The sequence below is a fragment of the Engraulis encrasicolus genome, chromosome 23 (assembly GCF_034702125.1).
Source record: "Engraulis encrasicolus isolate BLACKSEA-1 chromosome 23, IST_EnEncr_1.0, whole genome shotgun sequence".
Taxonomy (NCBI): Eukaryota; Metazoa; Chordata; class Actinopteri; order Clupeiformes; family Engraulidae; genus Engraulis; species Engraulis encrasicolus.
The window spans coordinates 30591971-30606184 of NC_085879.1; the positions used below are offsets into that span (position 1 = coordinate 30591971).

Sequence of the window (14214 nt, forward strand, 5' to 3'; positions counted from 1 at the left end):
AACCTTTACTTCCCGTGCTCAATTTTTCTATTTGACAAATGATGTAATATGAATGTATAAAACATTTACCCTGCATTATCAGATGAATTGTGATGTTGTCAACAATATCTCCTTTGCTTACATTGATGATTTGTACTTTGTAGGTTCCTGTATCTTCCTTTGTTGATGGGTTTACTGTTATCGTTCCATTCAGCTCTGTGAAGTTCCATCTACCTCTCATTGATGGCAAGTCCTCATAGAAAAGAAGCTGTGCTTTTTTATATCTTAGAATTGCTATTTCACTATTCGGCATTACTCTCTTTAAAACTAGCTGACATTTAGAGGCATTGGCCAGCACCTGCAAATACAGTGGTTGTCCTGGTACCCCATGACATGTAGCAGACTGGGTAGCCACGCAGAGAACTCCAGCTCCTAACCCGACAACAAAAATTCACAATTTCACCAAGGAGCTTCAGGACACTGTTATACATTATATTAGTCATACATTATAGTGCACTACATCCGGCGTACATTATATTTGAGCCTACATTGTTTTAAATGTTTGTTAAACATCTCTGCATATGTGACAGATTGGTCTACACCCCTCAATCTGACGGATTTTGGTCCTTTGTCTGTGATTGGCTGGCCCATTACTGGCAGGACTTTTATGTTGATAAATGTAGTTTTTGGACGTGACGTGGGTCTCTTTCCGCCCCGCTGTTGTTTTGCCGGCAAAGGAGGCCGGCTGGCGTGTGAGCTGCTGCTAGCCGTGATCATTATCCGGTAGATTTGGTACCTTCAGGTAGGCATTTCTCATTCATACTTTATGATGTGTCCGATCGCCGTATTGTCTGAATTACGGACCTGATTATGTGACTGCATTCCACTTCTAGCCATTCTTGTGTGGAACTGCACTCTGCTGTGAACTGGCGTTCACTTCACGCTGCCTATACTGCACCGGTGTGTACCCCCTTGGTTGGTGTGTTGCCCCATCATCTGTGCCCTGTGGCAGGCCTGATTCGTGGTGCTTACGCCGGCTTGGAGTGGCCAGAGTGGTTGGCCCCTGGGTACCTGATTGCAGTCAGTGGATGGTAAGCTGGCCTATGCTACGTTGATGTTGTTCCTCCGATGGTAACGATGACCTTAGTCACTAAATCTACCCTCACTTTCCTCAGTGTGTGGTCCAAATTGCGATTGTTCCGAACCACGGATCTATGATCAGGTTAGCGGTGCCTCTCTGACGCTGTAAGTATTTATTTCTTCCTCCTGATTGTCGCTGTCACCAATTACCTCTAGGCTAGTTAGTAATGGGTACCTGTCTGTTACAGGGGGATTGCTAGCTACACTCCTCGGAGGTTGCTGTTTTGTTGCCGTCACACTCTGCGCCGGTTCCGACTGGCTCCACCTGCTCGTCCTGCTTTTGTTTGGTTTAATTATTTTTATTTTCTGGTCCGTTTCTTGGGACGCCAGCCTCCTCGCTGCGCACTGCGCAGGTCTAGTTACCTGTGTGTGTTGTGAGTGCGTGTGTGTCTGTGCGTCTGTATGCGTGTGTGATTGTCATCTAGGCACGGCACCGGAGGCAAGTGTACACCCCCTTCAGTCAACCTACGGCGGTGTAGTTCTCCCCTCTCTTGCTATACAAAAGTTAAGTTGCATCTAGTCATCACTGTGTATGTAAATTGTGTAATACATTAGTATGTGTCATTCTCGCTATTGAGTGTCTCTCTCTTCTCTCCTCCCTGGACAGGTATGGAGTTGCCATAGCGCGCCGGTCTTCGGGTGGTGGATTCCCTCACTTTTCCATTGCTGTGTGCACTTGGGTGACTATTACTATTTTGCTGAGTGTAGTAGTAGATGTGTGTTTTCTTTTTATTTTGTGTGAGTACTATCTTTATTGTGTGTGTTTATTTTGTGTGACCTTTTCCCTAGTCTTTAACTATCCCCTTTTCAACCGTGCTGCTATTGGTTAGCCTAAGCCTAGCTTTCCCCCCCCCTTTAAGAGTGATACCATTGCCCTGTCTCCCCCGTATTGGGGCGTTGCTTATGACCGAGTGTAGCCTCCCTTTTCTCTCGCACAGGTGCCGTGCGTGTGTATGTGTGGTGTGTGTTTGTGTGTGGCCATTGGCCATATTGCTCCACATAACGGCCCGCTAGTGGGCGTCTAATAGGGATCAGTGCAATATTGTCTGTAATACAATTCATCCATATTGTATTTTTGTAATGTATGAGTATTTGTCCCTTGCATCACCACTGCATATTTGCACACCTGTATGACAAATTCACATCTGTATGACTATTGTAATGTAAAGAGAATAAACACTTGACTCATGCCTGAGAGTGCTCCGAACCTGTGTCCTGGTTTACTAATTTGGGGGGTAATTTCACTCCTAGGTTGTCCTCCCCCACCCTAGGTGGCGTAGTCGTGCAAGAGCTGAGTTGAATTTAATTAACTGTAAACGTGCCACTGTTACAACTGGCGTAGATTTCGGCAGGAGAGCACTCTTAGGGCAGAGTTTTGCAAGTGTGTTGTGTGCAGTAAGTGGTGTTGCTGTTAATTTGACTGTTTGTTTCTCTTTCATCAGGAGCGAGGAGCGTGGGCCGGTGCGGTTCCGGGGGTAGGGTTGGCAACAAAACAGCAACTTCCCATTAGCCATTCGAGTCTGCCCTCAGGTAGGGGATTGTTTTTGGTATTGGTGGCATCGTGAGACGGAGGAGGAAATGCAGCAACTGCGAGACTTGATTGCTTGGTTATGGGATAGCGGCGAGCACCTTTGGCCGGCTAGCACGGCGGGGTTGGGGGAGCATTGTATATAGCATTGGATTGGAGAGCGGCAGTTAGGCTGCCGGGTCTCCACGTTTTACGCTCACTGGTTCCCCTCTGTACCAGAGGCTGGGTCCACTGGCGTGTCATTTTGTGATGGCGGCAGCTAGGCTGCCGGGTCTCCTTGTCTTACTGTTACTGGGTCCCCTCTGTACCAGAGGCTGGATTCACTGGTCATGTGTTGTGGATAGCGGCAGTTAGGCTGCCGGGTCTCCACGTTTTACGCAACTGGGTCCCCTCTGTACCAGAGGCTGGGTCCACTGGCGTGTCATTTTGTGATGGCGGCAGCTAGACTGCCGGGCCTCCTTGTCTTACTGTTACTGGGTCCCCTCTGTACCAGAGGCTGGATTCACTGGTCATGTGTTGTGGATAGCGGCAGTTAGGCTGCCGGGTCTCCACGTTTTACGCTCACTGGTTCCCCTCTGTACCAGAGGCTGGGTCCACTGGCGTGTCATTTTGTGATCGCGGCAGCTAGACTGCCGGGTCTCCTTTAGTTGGATAGCGGCAGTTGGACTGCCGGGTCGTCATGCGTCATTGCAACTGGGTCCCCTCTGTACCAGAGGCTGGGTCCATTGATATTGTACTATTTGGATAGCGGCGGTTAGACTGCCAGGTCCCCATCTCTTGCTTTGTCACTGGGTCCCCTCTGTACCAGAGGCGGGGTCAGTTGGCCTTGCGTCATTTGGATGGTGGTAGTTGGACCGCTGGGTCTCCTTTGGTTGGATAGCGGCAGTTGGACTGCCGGGTCACCATGTATCATTGTAACTGGGTCCCCTCTGTACCAGAGGTTGGGCCCACTGGCGTTTTCCCCTCTCTTTTAGCCACACTAAGGCCTGTCTAGGTTGGTTAGTTCCCTGGGATTCCTTGCAGTGGGGAACCCATGATTTGAATCGGTTTGTCGTCGAGGCGCCGACACAAAAGGTGGGGGTAAATGTGACAGATTGGTCTACACCCCTCAATCTGACGGATTTTGGTCCTTTGTCTGTGATTGGCTGGCCCATTACTGGCAGGACTTTTATGTTGATAAATGTAGTTTTTGGACGTGACGTGGGTCTCTTTCCGCCCCGCTGTTGTTTTGCCGGCAAAGGAGGCCGGCTGGCGTGTGAGCTGCTGCTAGCCGTGATCATTATCCGGTAGATTTGGTACCTTCAGGTAGGCATTTCTCATTCATACTTTATGATGTGTCCGATCGCCGTATTGTCTGAATTACGGACCTGATTATGTGACTGCATTCCACTTCTAGCCATTCTTGTGTGGAACTGCACTCTGCTGTGAACTGGCGTTCACTTCACGCTGCCTATACTGCACCGGTGTGTACCCCCTTGGTTGGTGTGTTGCCCCATCATCTGTGCCCTGTGGCAGGCCTGATTCGTGGTGCTTACGCCGGCTTGGAGTGGCCAGAGTGGTTGGCCCCTGGGTACCTGATTGCAGTCAGTGGATGGTAAGCTGGCCTATGCTACGTTGATGTTGTTCCTCCGATGGTAACGATGACCTTAGTCACTAAATCTACCCTCACTTTCCTCAGTGTGTGGTCCAAATTGCGATTGTTCCGAACCACGGATCTATGATCAGGTTAGCGGTGCCTCTCTGACGCTGTAAGTATTTATTTCTTCCTCCTGATTGTCGCTGTCACCAATTACCTCTAGGCTAGTTAGTAATGGGTACCTGTCTGTTACAGGGGGATTGCTAGCTACACTCCTCGGAGGTTGCTGTTTTGTTGCCGTCACACTCTGCGCCGGTTCCGACTGGCTCCACCTGCTCGTCCTGCTTTTGTTTGGTTTAATTATTTTTATTTTCTGGTCCGTTTCTTGGGACGCCAGCCTCCTCGCTGCGCACTGCGCAGGTCTAGTTACCTGTGTGTGTTGTGAGTGCGTGTGTGTCTGTGCGTCTGTATGCGTGTGTGATTGTCATCTAGGCACGGCACCGGAGGCAAGTGTACACCCCCTTCAGTCAACCTACGGCGGTGTAGTTCTCCCCTCTCTTGCTATACAAAAGTTAAGTTGCATCTAGTCATCACTGTGTATGTAAATTGTGTAATACATTAGTATGTGTCATTCTCGCTATTGAGTGTCTCTCTTCTCTCCTCCCTGGATAGGTATGGAGTTGCCATAGCGCGCCGGTCTTCGGGTGGTGGATTCCCTCACTTTTCCATTGCTGTGTGCACTTGGGTGACTATTACTATTTTGCTGAGTGTAGTAGTAGATGTGTGTTTTCTTTTTATTTTGTGTGAGTACTATCTTTATTGTGTGTGTTTATTTTGTGTGACCTTTTCCCTAGTCTTTAACTATCCCCTTTTCAACCGTGCTGCTATTGGTTAGCCTAAGCCTAGCTTTCCCCCCCCCTTTAAGAGTGATACCATTGCCCTGTCTCCCCCGTATTGGGGCGGTTCGTACGAGTGAGTGTAGCCTCCCTTCCTCTCTCGCACAGGTGCCGTGCGTGTGTATGTGTGGTGTGTGTTTGTGTGTGGCCATTGGCCATATTGCTCCACATAACGGCCCGCTAGTGGGCGTCTAATAGGGATCAGTGCAATATTGTCTGTAATACAATTCATCCATATTGTATTTTTGTAATGTATGAGTATTTGTCCCTTGCATCACCACTGCATATTTGCACACCTGTATGACAAATTCACATCTGTATGACTATTGTAATGTAAAGAGAATAAACACTTGACTCATGCCTGAGAGTGCTCCGAACCTGTGTCCTGGTTTACTAATTTGGGGGGTAATTTCACTCCTAGGTTGTCCTCCCCCACCCTAGGTGGCGTAGTCGTGCAAGAGCTGAGTTGAATTTAATTAACTGTAAACGTGCCACTGTTACACATATAACAATATTACACATCATGAGAATAATGTAATACAAATGTGATAAATATCATGGAAAATATAAGTAATCTAATCTCTCTGATTGAGTTGTAAAATAGCAGTGCCATTTTCCTCACCATTGCCGCTTCAAATTCTCTTCTGGTACAATTAACACCACAATTAATACATTCCACATAAGAGTCATGTAATAACTAAAATTGGTCCACATATCTGAAATATTTTCATTATCATTCTTACCAACTGAGACTCTTGATAACATCAGCAAGAGAAGAACAAACATCATTAATGTTCACAGCGGGGTCCTTGTTTAGTCTCAACTCTAGCAATGATTTGTTAAGAAATGGTAAAGCCCTTTCTTGTCTACTTATTTCCCATCATGCAACAGCCTATTGCTCTCAAGGTTGCAGACACATGTCCAGCTTCAAAGAGAGTCTTTACTACGTTGAAAAAGGTTTGATGCTTGTGGTTGCTTCTGTATATTGAAGGAGTCTGCGAGATGCAGTGTGGAACTTTTTTTTTGGTTTAGCCTACAGAAAGGGTCTGCAAAAAGGCTCGTAGTTGCAATGTGCAGAAATATTCTGTGGTAATTTACAGATATCTTAATTTGGCAAATCTCCCAACTAACTTTTAAAATTGAGTTGTTGGGAAATGTTTAGTAGGGAAAGAGAAACATTTCAGTTGTGAAACCATTTTAATAGGTGTAACACAAACAATTCTGTGTGGATTTAAACAAAAATCGGCATGTGCATATGGGCACCCCCCCAAAAGCCCAGAAAACCCCAGAAAGCGGTGATGCCAACTACTGATAAGATTAACATCACAAGAGAACAACAAGCATCATTAATGTCTGCATCATTAATGTCCTTAGGTGGGCCCACAACTTTGAGGTTGGTTAAAGGGTTTATGAAACGAAAACAAAGTAAAGGAATTTGACCATTTCCAGGACAGATTCTGAAAGTTCTAAGCCTTGTGAATAAAATGGGATATTGTCTGGGTGATATTTTGACCTAAAAGTCATGTTAAAACGTGTTAAAGTGTTATGTCTACTTTTTTTCGTGACATGCAAATTTTATGCAAATGATATGCGTGACATAGAAGGGGAAAGTTCACCTCATTCCACCTTGTTCAGATCAATGGCGGCTAGTACCAAAACAAAGCGCAGTGTCAAGCAGTGTGTTGCTGGAGGGCCGAACGGTGCCATCTGCAAAAATGGCTACTTGACAGAAGGAATATCTTTGCACAAGTTCCCTTCTGTGAAGAATGATGGAACTGTGGCCGACAAGGAGAAGGCTAAAACAAGGGCTCTGTGGATCCAATTCGTACGCAGGCACCGGCGTGGTTTTGAAGCAAGCTCGTGGTCACTGTTGTGCTCGGCACATTTCCACCCCTCGTGCTTCACCACAAATGTGGAGATTGCGGGCATGGTTGGACTGAAGAGAATGCTATTGCCTCAAGCAGTTCCAACAATTGACATCGCCGGCGTGCAGACTGAAACTGCCCCTGTAACTGCTCGGGCACGAAGACAGGTGAGTGCACTGCTTTGCTTTAGGCTACTCGTTTTACCTTGTCCATCTGCTTTGTATGTTGTTTTCAGGAAAGGGTAATGCACATTACATGCCAAACCGATGCGATTGCTCTCGGTAAATGCACTTTTTGTTGATTGCCATTCAACTGGTCAATAAATTGGTTTTGGGAGGATATCCGCGCTTCAGCCTCCGTGGTGCTCTCGGTCGAGGACAGCCAACGCACAGACTGGGCTACTGCTTAGCGAATAAACGGAGATGCATATAGCGTAGGAAGGAAGCGTTTGATTGTTTGTTTTTAGTATTGTGGTGCACGTGTGGCTGACGTTTGGACACACCTCGTCCTCAGAGTCAGGCTGAGGGACACGTGACGCCTGTGACTTTGAGCACAAAAAATAATAATAATGATAAACGCTAAAAATATGTTGAGGACTCAGGCTATCTAGGGTGTTTTTCCAACAGCCTAATACCTCCGTTTTTCTCTAGTTGATGACATTTTTGCATGTACATGCATTTCAATCACACTATATCGCGCAATTGAATCAAAATGCCCCCCATTTGTCAACAAATACACACGCCACGTCATCTTTGGGTCATGGCAAAGCGCCCTTAGCAACCGTAACCATAAACAAAACGAACTGTCAGGCTATGTCAACAATCGTCACTTCGCCTGTCAGACATGTCACTTTCTGCAGATGTATCAGTGCCTCTGAAATAGATTTGTGCTGCTGTTTTTTTTCTCATGAGGTTGGATGTGTGGTTTTTCGACTCGCTGATGTTTGTATGAGAATTTTGGTTCCTTTATAAGATGTGGGTCCATCAAATGTGTGTTGTTTTCTCAGATCGCCATACTAGCAAACCAGGGACTTTCCTCTTTGACGTCACAGCCTAGCTCATTAGTCAAACCAAATTTCACAGAATTCACACTTTGAGTTGCCATTTTCACAAGTTCCTCCAGGATGATTGGGTTCAAAGTCTCATCGATGCTATCAGAAAAAACAAGGCTTTAATGGGAATGACCGTTTGTTTTCGTTTCATAACCTCTTTCAGAAATAGTAAATCCTTTAACTTTTACTTCTTATGCATTTCCTTTGCTCACAAGGTTGCAGACAGCCGCCAAGATTTGATGAGGGCATTTCTCTAACTTTCAAAAAAGGTCAAAAGAAAACACAGCTTTACGTCCGTTGTTGTCTCAATTTGAAGTAGCCTAATGGGACATAGTGTGTGTATATAGGCATGAAGCTGGCCCCAAAATGAGAACGTTAAAACTCACATCACTACACAAGCATGTTCACACACTCGCTTACCATGACTACCATTAGCTATAACCTTTCATGTGGTGTAGTGACCACAGAGCATTTGGTGGCTGCATTACAATATGCGACCTTGCGTCCACCACTCATGCTTGTGGACTCGTATCAGGAAGTAATACGTCGTGATGACATCACTAACAGCATTATATTTCAATATTTTACAAAAGCTCAATTGTAGTCATTTTCAAACATATTCATTCATTTTCAAGCATAGTTCCCCAAAAATTGTTTTGGCTAGGCTGACAGCGTGGAAACTTAATTGCTTTCTCCATGTAGGCGGGGCATCAGCAAAACGTGAGGCCACAAGCCCAAGTGGAGGATGCAAGGTCGCATATTGAAATGTACCCAGTGTCTAGCTCTGTTAAGCCTTTGAATGGTGCCGTGCAGTCTGTTGCATGATTTCCTGTTTGTCAGACTAAGGTGAGAGGTATTCATTGCCAATTTATATCAATACAGTATGGCTAATGAGTCGTTTCACTTTTGTAAGAGTTTTAGGGCCTGTGCTGCAGTACTGGTACATATTTTTACCTTCGCCAAGACAAAGTCGGCGAAGGTTATGTTTTGACCGCTGTGTATTTATTTATTTATTTATTTATTTGTTAATATGTTTGTTTGTTTGTACTTCGTATAACTCAAACAGAACTGAACCGATTTTTATGAAATTTGGTGGGATGATTGGTCATGACCCAAGGAACAATCGATCAGTTTTTGGGAGTGATTGGGTCAAAGGTCAAAGGTCAAGGTCAAAATGTTTGTTTGTACTTCGTATAACTCAGACAGAACTGAGCCGATTTTTATGAAATTTAGTGGGATGATTGGTCATGACCCAAGGAACAATTGATTAGTTTTTGGGAGTGATTGGGTCAAAGGTCAAAGGTCAAGGTCAAAAATGTAAATTGAGCCGATTTTTGTGAAATTTAGTGGGATGATTGGTCATGACCCAAGGAACAATTGATTACTTTTTGGGAGTGATTGGGTCAAAGGTCAAAGGTCAAGGTCAAGGTCACGAAAAGGTCAAAAACGTACATTGAGCCGATTTATATGAAATTTACTGGGATGATTGGTCATGACCCAAGGAACAATCGATTACTTTTTGGGAGTGATTGGGTCAAAGGTCAAAGGTCACGAAAAGGTCAAAAATGTTTCTCTTTGCCAAGCACTATATGCCAGAACAACGTGTGCATGCGGAATTGAATAAGAGGTCAAAACTGGGCCAAATATGTAATATTGCAATATTCCGGTCCGATTTCAATGAAACTAACACCAAAATTTGGAGAATGTTACGCCCCACACTCTGAAGATGGCCAGAAAAAAATAAGTGGCGTAGGCGAAGGTTTGCGCTCTACCGAGTGCCCATTCTAGTTATCATTGATTCTTAACAAATAAAACATCAGATAATATCATAAGAGAAGAACAGCCCAGTTCTCAGTAATAATTTCAGTCATACTTTGAATTTTGCAGCTGAAACAGCGGAGAGTTTACTCATCCTTATTCACTACTCATGCACTTTTCTGGATTAAAATAATAAATCTGTGTCTTCCCCATCCCTACAGACAACGGCAATGAATGAGGCATGATGATCATGTATACCAGGGATGGGCAACTGGAGGCCCGTGGGCCACATGTGGCCCTCCTTCTCACTGAGTACGGCCCATACATGAAACACATTTTTTTTTAAAACCACTTGTGAATACGTTAATTGAGATTATACTGTGGGCTGATAGAGAGCACTCCTGTTCCTTCCAAACAATAAGGACAGTCAGTGACCATCCAACTGAACCTTGCTCTCTGTGAGGTGTAGTCAGCTCCGTGTTCATGTGGCCCTCCGATAGGAGTGATGGAAAAATGTGGACCTCCTTATCGTGAAAGTTGCCCATCCCTGATGTATACCCTATGCTGTAAAGGTCAACCTCTGATATTATTGACTGATCTAGGAAGTGAGAGTGTGTCTGTTCCCACGGCCCAATGGTCCCACATCACTATCATTTTTAAAGCATTTTTAGACGCAATGGTCCCAGAGCCCAATGGCTCCACCAAAAACTTTCCCCTAAAACCTACCTTTTCCCTAACACCAACAATACCCGGATAATACCTCTAAACCACAATTTGATGACCATGCTCTACCCATAATAATATAGAGAAGGACTTACCAAAATCTTTCCCAGCAACAGTGGAAACATGCCTAAACCCAAGTCATTTAACATCAACAAGAATTTACCTCCGTGGGAGCAATTGACCTAATTTTTTTTTGTCCTACTGGACAAAACGGCCCTTTTATCACAATGTACTGTGGGAATGTTGACATGATCATCTACAGTACAAAATCTTGCAAATCAAAAGCATGTGACAATTTGCAGCTATTAAATACTAGCCTCTAAATCCTGTAAGATCCACATGACCCCCCCCCCCCACACACACACACACACACACACACACAAATTGTCTGCACACTTCACTGGATTGTATAGAGTGGTGCATTCTCAACAACAGCATGATAAAAAAGTAACATTATCCTCTGTTGAACACCAAACACCCTGAGTCTAAAAACTGTTGTCTCTGCTTCATCCAAATAGGCTTTTGTCAACATGTCAAATTTGGGTGTGTAAATTCGTGCATAGTTAAGTACATTACACTTTGTTTGCATATTGAAACATGCCATTTAACATTAAAAAAAAAATCCAATCTACCAGTTTGTTCTCAGTTGAGAAAACGTTGCTCATTTTTGAATGAAAAATCCATGAAAATGAACTAAATTGTATGTGGTAGGCTAAATCTGTGTAAAGGTCCCTTTGAACTATCCAAGAATCTTTTATAACAACTTTTCCTATAAGAATTATGTCCTCACACACTTTTATTTTCAACTTTCAACAAGATATCTGCACATTAGCCTGGGCGTTTTTATTGTAGGCTTTCAAGGCATTGACTCTACTTTGACCCTGTGTACTGCTTACTAGTTACAAAGTCCCTTTGACTTTGTATACCCACTATAGGGGGAACTCTGCATACTTGGTTGTTGCTTACTCTGAGTCTTCATGCACACCTCACATTGCCCCAGGGAGTGTACCCTGTGTCTAAACTACAGTATTGTAACGTGTAAGTTGCTTTGGACATGATCAGCTCAGTCTAATGTAGAGTCGTGATGTTGTTGTTGTTTACTGTGCCTTCACAGGGATATGCACTACAAGTATAACACACAGGTCTGATGATGTCGCAAGGACCTCTGCCAATTATAAAGAGATAAACTGTACCAACATAATGACAGACGTGTGACTTGCCTTGTGTGGTGAAAGAAGGCCTCCTGCTGGAGAGGGACTGTAATGACTGATTAGAGATCAGGCAGCATTTACCGATTTGTCCTCACATACCAGCTACACACTCATCCGTGAAGTCACTCGTTTTCTGGCAGGGACTCGCTATTTGGCACGACACCGGCTACCGGCACGCGTCCACCCCCTTCTGCAGCAGCTTCCTGGCACGGATGGCTCGCTCACCCTCTCCTTCACAGTCTCCGGCAGTCTCCTTCACCCCTGCTCTCCTGTTCAGTCTTCTCTCTGTGAAATAAAAACATTTCCCCAACCCGTGCAGCCCAATCACAATTCCCCTCTTCGCGCCCCACACCTGTAATTATTATTATTATTTTTATTATTATTATTATTATCAACACTGGTGACAACACTGTATTCAGTCCAGTTAATACTCTTTTCTTGTAATCAGTCCACAGGTGAACCATCCTCACACCCCACAGCATTTTTCTCAAGGTTACACTTTTACATGAAGTATGATCCTAATGTTAGGCTATCTGTGTTACAGCAAAGACACATACTGGCGGTCTGATTCTAAAATGGTGTGTGTCGTCTTCTAAAACGGTGTCAAAGGAGAGTGTTTTCTCTCAGACACATGCCGTGGATGTGTTTAAGATTTAGGCCTACCGCTACCATCTACTGGTTACTGCAGGCAAACACGAGTTAAGTGAGATTTGAGGTGTGCAATTACCTCCATCTCTGCATACTGTATGACTGCTGAACTCCCCCAAATAACACTATTTGCAAAGATGACGTATAACAAGCAAGAAACGTCATGGTGGTCTACTTCTATTACAGTACATTAAACAAGAGCTTATCTACAAGTACAGTGGGATTGAACAGGTCACTTGGGCAAAGAGAGGTGATTGCATCAAATGTCCACTATAAGCTTTCAAAGAATATTTACATTCCCTCAGTAACAGGTGGAATAGCGCGCGTGTACGCACGCACGCACGTACACACGCACACAGACACACACACACACACGAGATGCATGGTGCCTTAGTGCAGTCTGTGTAACTCTGTAAAAAGTGCGTACATTTCAAATGTCAAGCAAGGAAGCATGTGTTGAAACAATAGATTTTTCTTTCAATGGAGGTACCGCGCCTTTGAACTTGATGCCTGGTGGGTGCGTAGGTTCCAGTGGATTAACTTGAAGCAATGAGGGGGAACTCGCATACGAGTTTGTCGCATGCGAGTTCCCCTTCATTGCTTCAAGTTGAAACAATAGATGCCATAGGACACTGGCACATACAACATTTGTGTTTGTCATTCAACATAAAAGAGTCTGAGATATTTTTATCAATCAAAAAGAGATTTTATTCAGCACATTTGTCAAGATGTACTGACATGCTTTATTAGCAGTAACACAATATCACAACCACTCTACATTTCCTCCACTGAAGACTGATGATTGGGTCTCAGAAAATTGGGTTTAATTAATTTAAGACGAAAGCATCACAAACCTGCATGTGAAATAAATATTCACATGACATCAAAATGTGTATATGTATTAATCAGAACAGCCACGTTTCAGTTCCTCCACCTTAGGCTGATGTTCAGAATCTGGCACCCGTTTGAACTGTGTAAAGGAGTCCTTTGGTGCACTTATAGAAATGTATACATCAAAACAGTAACCTTAAGCTATGAACATAATCAAAATGGTTAAGTGAATTGATTTAGTACAATAGAATTGGGACTCATCCATCATCTTGCAGGTGCATCACAGTGTGACAACCATCACTGGCTGGAGCCGCTTGGGGCCCCCAAGCCCCTATATAGTGAATAACAGGCCTGACTTTACCACAGTAGTGGCGATTTTGGTTCAAATTTTCAATCTTTTGCATTTTTGCTTGGGGCCCCATCTGATCCTAGAATCTCCACAGGCTGGAGCACACGGCAGCTTAGTTTTCAAGACTTTTTTTGCTGCACAAACCCAACGTTTTGGTGTTGCTACAGCTTCTTCAGAGTCAACTAAGCTGCTGTGTGCTCCAGTCTCTCCTTTCCATTGATTAAGTACAAATTTGTTGATCTACTGTGTGTGAGAAATAGATTTATCCAAACAATTGGCAACTTAAAGTGTTGTAAAAATTGACTTGTGTTAAAATACATATGCAATATACGTGTATGTGAGACCATTTAAATCCATTCACTTCAATTTCCACCTCTTTGATAATTAACACAACCACAATATTTGTAAATAACAGCAAAATGCCTACAGTATGCAGTAATTTAATGTGCTACATTAAATGTTTGAATGGATCACCCCCTACACACACACCTCACAACAACAAAACCAAATACAAGGGGGTAAAATCTACTTCTTATGTGTATTTAAGAATACAATCACAGATAAAAAAAAATAAATAAAAAAAAACAGTAAAATACTGTATATATAATTATGCAAGTTTATAATTGAGAAGCATGTGCAACATCACTCTCTCACTTGAT

General features: G+C 43.9%; 1 long non-coding RNA gene across 5 annotated transcripts; it reads left to right on the forward strand.

The window, feature by feature from the left end:
• The first annotated feature begins 570 nt into the window (after positions 1-570).
• LOC134439794 (uncharacterized) lies at positions 571-5496 on the forward strand. Of its 5 annotated transcripts, none has more exons than XR_010032857.1 (4): positions 571-1224; positions 1308-4241; positions 4326-4395; positions 4479-5496. It is a non-coding gene; the product is annotated as an uncharacterized LOC134439794 (long non-coding RNA). The 5 variants fall into 5 exon arrangements; XR_010032855.1 differs by having other exon boundaries at positions 1308-3952; positions 4044-4395; XR_010032858.1 differs by having other exon boundaries at positions 571-1070; positions 1155-1224; positions 1308-4395.
• The last annotated feature ends 8718 nt before the right edge of the window (positions 5497-14214 follow it).